The sequence below is a fragment of the Lactuca sativa genome, chromosome 9 (assembly GCF_002870075.4).
Source record: "Lactuca sativa cultivar Salinas chromosome 9, Lsat_Salinas_v11, whole genome shotgun sequence".
Classification (NCBI taxonomy): Eukaryota; Viridiplantae; Streptophyta; class Magnoliopsida; order Asterales; family Asteraceae; genus Lactuca; species Lactuca sativa.
Window position 1 is genome coordinate 66473610 of NC_056631.2, and position 6353 is coordinate 66479962.

Here is a 6353-nt window from a genome sequence, read left to right on the forward strand (position 1 = left end):
CTCTCCATAATTGGATACAATGTGAACTGGAAGTGTAAATCATATTCATACCTGTTTATAACCAGGGAGCATCTATGAAACATCATTATGTAGCTCCTCGCTTCTAATTTCCAGCAAGTGTAAATCAAAATAATAAGCTAAATAGTAAATATGCATCAAGCCAAGGGAAAAAGGTGGAATTTTTAATACCTGACTTAGGAGCTTTTGTATGTCTATTGTTGAAAATGTGATCTCATGCATAGGCCTGCAGTATCCCAGTTTAAAAGGTACAATTAGTTAGACAATTGTGTACAAAAGCTAATAACTGTCCTGATGTCTAGTGGCTTCAGATTAAAGGACTTACAACAAATCTCGTAAGAGCATAAATGAAAAGTGCAGTGTTGTAAACTGTAATAGAAAGAAATAAAAGTAAAATGTTTTCACAATAAGCAAATACATAAAAGTACGTTGTTATTTCTTGTAAACTGTAATATACCTGGAAAGTGAATATGACCTGGAAAGTGAATATCATCCTCTGTCACATTCTCCAACATAATGAACTTAGGGACATTAATCAATGGAGGATCATTTCTTGGGTTGACAATGACTGGAATATCCAAATCATGCTTCCCATGCTTGTTCATGGTGGTAACCCTAACAATATCTTCACCACTGAAGTTCCCCTCCCTGGTTTATAAATATCATACAATATTAAGAGGTTAAAACTCAAAAGTAAAGGGAAAGTAGTTTAAAAAATTGGTAGAATTTTGAGTACCCGATGTATCTAGGGTTTGCTCACACAGTTGAACCATCTCTTTATGCTTCCCCAGTTGTGTAATAAGTAGGGGAAAATCAGTCAATTTCAATTATTAAACTAACAAAGATTATGAATCACATTCACATACCATGAGAAGAGCCTCTCCTTTCATATTAAGTAGTTTCTCTGAAAAAGAGCTTATTGACCTTCATGAAATTGGGATCTAATGCAGCAGCCATTCTACAGTGGTTTAGACATTTTCCCTCATTCTTCCAAGAGCCATGCGTATAGTTGCACGATTGCTATAACAGAAAATAAGAGGCTGTATACAAACGCCAGGTGTCTCTGTATGTTGTATTGAACTAATACCCTTTGAATAACATACTTCAGCTTCTGATAAATCTCCACTCTTATAAACCTCGTTTCCCCTGCACAAATCAATTTATTTCAGAAATCAAAATCATATTAGGTTTATACAAATGTAAAATATCAAAAAAAAAAAAAAAGGGGGGGGGGGGGGGGATAAAACAACACCTTTTTCGCCAACTGTCACATGTTTCTTGTAGCCTTTGTGTGCTCCCTGTTACCAGGTGTATGAGAATAGGACACATTAACACAGCCAGTTCTCAGCTTATACTTCTTCTGATGTGTCCGTTGTCTCACTGCCATGTTAGCACTAGCAAAAGATGTAACAGAAGGTGAATATATAGATTTTTATGTCAAAAAAAAAAACTTACAAGAACAACTAGCGGATCACGAGTAAGAGCATGGCCATTGATCATGTTAATAGGAAGCATGTTCCTATCTCGATCTATTGTGTTCACTAGAGTCTCATCTCCATTCAGCCATATTTGAGCAACATCAAGTCTAGCCTTCACGAAACCACCCTATAAATAAACATATATATGTAAATACTTGTAGATAGTCAAACAAAAGTTTACTAAAGTCAACTTTAGGCTACTTACTGGATTGTTTCGGAGATCCAAAATGCAAGATTCAACACCCTAATTTTCCAATTCACGAATGGCGTGTTTCATATTTGTAGCAGCAGGCTGTTTACAAAATCTTGTTGTTAGATGAATTTAAGATATGAAGTTATAAAGTAAGACTAAGATTTAGAGAATTAATAAGCACCTGGGAGAAGGCTAATAGCTTTACATATCCGGTTTTGGATACATGACCATTTGGTGTTCTATGAGGAATGATGACACTTGATATAGGAGAAAGTCTGATGAATTCCCGGGGTAGTTTCACCTCTCTAAAACTAGAGTCAATGGCCAACTTTTTTCCCTGTAGATCATAAATGTGAACATGCACAAATTTCTATAAAATCCTTTAGAAAGGAATCAACCATTACATTCCTTCCTACAAAACTTACATTGTGCACTTTGACTGTAACACTTGTCCCAACATTACCTTTAAGCTTTTGTGCAGCAGCTTCACCACTAATCCCTTTAACTCTCTCTCTATTTATTTCAATCAACTCATCTCCTACATGTATTCTAGCTCTAGCAGCTAGGCTACCCTCAACACAGGACAGTACAACCTGAAACAAAAAATTTAAAATTTTTAAAAATAAAAAATAAATAAGAATCCATAACTGTGGTCTCAAGTTCAAGTCTCGACATCACCAACCAGATGACCGGTTTCTGGTTCAGTATTCACAAATAGTCCAACTCCTTGCACGTTTCCATCGCTTCCAATTCTAAAACTTTGGTATTCCTGTACAAATCATTGCCGAAAAGAAAATAGAGTAAGTTTCCCCTTTTGGAATCTAGGAGTAAGAATAAGTTACAAAAATGGTCCCTGTTGTTTCTGAATTTTAGTCCAAAACTGAAAACTCTTTTAGAAACCACGGGGACAATTTTTGTAAAAGTAATGCGAAAAGTTGCACCTTTGGACTGATAATGCGAGTGAAGCAATCTCCAAGAGTAGAAAGCATTCCTTTAATCTTGCTGTATGTGGCATCAGTTGTTCTAAGTGGAAGCATTTCCACCATTGTTTGTTGGAATTTCGAGTCCCAGTCTACAGAAAACACATAAACTTACGTTAAACTTATTGACACTAAAAGACATAAAACAACAAAAATGAATCGTACCTTGATGATTAAAAGTTGGATCAACAAAATTCTCTCTGATCAAACCCCAAGTCTCTACGAGGGTTCGCTGCACAACATTCACCTGTTACGAAATCAAATTTTACCAAACCCATATAAGCAATAGATCAAACACCTTATCTGCACAACCCAATCAAACTACTAAAAAAGATGATCGAACTGAACACCTACCTCATGAGTATGAGAAGCTGGGAATGCTATTGTTAAGGACTCGACAAGAGTTGGCGAATCTAAACAAACAGAGACTGCAGCAGCGAGCCCGATCAAACCTTTAGCGATTGAATCAATCAATTAATTATTGGATTCAACTGATTCATTCGAATTTGCCTTGGGTAAAGCTTGAGGTGGTGTTGGTACTTTACACTTGCTATGGTAACCATTGAAATTGGAAGAAGATAATCGGTACTTATAGGGAAAAGTTGAAGAGGTTGGTGTTTGAGGGGTTTTGGTGTAAATTGATGAAAGGGGTGAAGAATTACTAAGATCGAGATTAGGTCGGCGCAGAGCATCCATGGTAGATACTCTAACTGGGGGATTTAGGCGGTTTGTAGATCGTAATCAAGATGAAGGGATTTATGGGGAATGAATGAACAAGTGTAATGGTTGGATTTAAGGGGATTTATGGTAATCCCTAAAAATCGGACCCAAAAATCTGTATATCGGGTTTACAAATACACAAACCATGCTTTTTCCTGGTTCAGAAAACTAGAAGGGTGATTAGGGTTTTCCACAGAGAGAGAGAGAGAGAGAGAATGCAGTGGTAGAGAGAATGCAGAGTTAGAGACTTGACCCAACATTTATTATACCTGGTAGAGAAGAAATAAGGAGGTTTGCTAAACCCTGTCGCAGCCATTAATCTCTTTATCCTCACATAGTCACACAGGGAGCAATGATCGATCTCAGAATTCTCACAGGTCTCGTCAATCTGGCCCCTCAGCCAAGAAGAAATCCGACACTGATAAGAAGAAACGAGGCCTCACAGCGAAACCCTAAGGTTTTTCGAATGTTTCTTGATTTTCCATAACAAGATAAGAACAAGCGTGGTGTGGACTTACAAGTACGGCTTTAGAGGGGTGAATAGGAGTTTCAGATCATAGAAGCGGAGAATAAAGAAAGGGCAGAGATAGTTAGAGACAGCGAGGGAGGGCGGCATACGGCAACGACAAACTTCATCATCTTCTTCCACTGCCTGGCGGTGTGTGATTCACGGCGACGACGTGATTAGGGCAAGAGGGAAACAACCATCGAAATAGAGAAACAAAAGGGGAGAGTCGATTGTGAAGATAAAGAAAAGAAGGTAGAAAAGAAAGGCGGGTTTTCAAAATTTTAGGGTTTCATTTCCCCCGTTATCTTCTCAAGGCGCGTTTCCTTAAAATTATAAAGTGACACCTACAGAAGACACGCGTTTAAGATAAAGCGCCCTCCGTGTTTTTAATTTTTTTTTCTTGAGACACTAATTTAAGGGCACGCAAAAATGCGTGTCCACTGTCCTTCAAATTTTGGAAGTCTGACATTATTTTTAAGGACGCCCAAAAATGTGTAACGTGAATCAGCGAGTGTCATTGTTTGCGCGTCATTAAAGGCTATTTTTCTTGTAGTGTGTAGTTATCCGGTGACTTAACCATGTATTTAATTGGTATATTATGATATGCTCATAGCATGATCATATACCAGGTCTTATGACATAAATGATGGATTTATTTGCCAAGAAAATTGAATATAAATCATTTTAGTTAGTTCAAACCTATGAGCTAGGTTCTTTTTGGGTTGGCTCAAAATTAGTGCCATGTGAGAATGCCAAGACTCCTCTAAAGGAACTTTTTGTCTTGATCCCTTTCAAGATATTGTCTATATATGCATAAAGATATAAAACTTTTAACATTCATTTTATCTATCTCTATATATAGATTTTACATTCCAAGAATGTATCTTGTCATTTCTAAATATTTCATCTTAGAAACACATCACGAGTTAAGTTGAAAAGGCCTAGCATGGTTAGAAAGTAATTTGGCATGATTAAGTATGTCTTATTCACACAAGATTAGGAATGTCACGATGCTCTCACTAGTTCTTAGAAAACACACATGTTCTATTCATTTTTATATAAAAGCATACCTTGAGGTTTTATATATATATATATATATATATATATATATATATATATATATATATATATATATATATATTAAAATGATGATTGCAACCTTGAAATGCTTGCTTTATATCTACAAGTGGATTTCAAGATTTACACATTTTTCTAGGATAACATGGTTTAAGAAAACCTTCGGGATAATCTATATAGATGTTTTCTAGTAGATGTCTATTAAGAGCAGGGGTATTTCTTGAAATCTGTTTGCTATAGTCATATTAAGAATATGAATTTATAGTAAATAACATCCTTGTTGATCTAATCATAGCTACTTATGAAAAAGGTTTGATCATAGTCAATGTCATGAGTATGATAAGGACCATGATCAATGACATGAGTAAGAGAAAATCATTATAAAAAGTCATGCTTTAAATGTGTATAATTATCCATGAAATATATTCTTTCTACAAGAATCACTTACTCCTTCTAACCTCTTTATAGGGAGAAAGTTTCATCCATTCCACACTTGATTATTATACATGGATTACATCTTATGTTCATGACTCAAAGCCATTTATTAAATTCGAGATCGAATACAGCATTTTGGTAATTGATGGATTTGCTAGAAACCATCAAGAATAGTTCATCAATGAGAGATTCCACATTTCTCAAGTCACAGATGATTTATACCGCTAATGTGAGCAATTTTTGTTTATGAATAAATATTATTCAAGTTTAACAATCCCTTGTTAAAACTAGTGCAAATTGTTACTACATCGGGCTATGGTTCTTGAGCTACTTCAAGTTCCATGTGCCTCCCACTTGCTTTGTTATCAGAAGCTTGCTTTCTACTTACTCAGCTATCAAAGGAATAAAAGAACTTATTCTTGGTGGGTTTGTCTATAATAATCTAAGCTACATTTAGAGCATTATATATATATATATATATATATATATATATATATATATATATATATATATATATATATATATAGTAGATATTGGGCTTAGAAGCTTTAGTCCAACATTGACTTCAAATCCACAAAACATTTAAATAAGGTAAGGATGGAGCCTTTCATACAAAATCTTATATAGAAAATGTTTTATCCACTTATTAGTTGGTATTTGTACTCAAGGTACAATTGATAGTGTTCTAGGTGTTATCCCAAGGAAATAAAATGAGGACATTTATACCGATTATAAAGTAAATCATACCAAGTAAGATTTAATTCATCATTTATTATCATTAAGGCTTTAGATAGTTTTTACCAGTTTGTATCTCAAATTTGTATTTATACGTTTGAACCAAGATTTCACAATTATGCTTTACCATGTAAAATATAATTATAAATACTATAGTTCTTAATAGAGTTGATTGGGTATCTTATGCTAAATCTTAGACATTCATTAGA

At 34.9% G+C, this 6353-nt stretch overlaps 1 pseudogene; it reads right to left on the reverse strand.

The window, feature by feature from the left end:
• Window positions 1–325: 325 nt before the first annotated feature.
• LOC111920438 (carboxyl-terminal-processing peptidase 3, chloroplastic-like) lies at window positions 326–3365 on the reverse strand (annotated as a pseudogene).
• Window positions 3366–6353: the final 2988 nt, after the last annotated feature.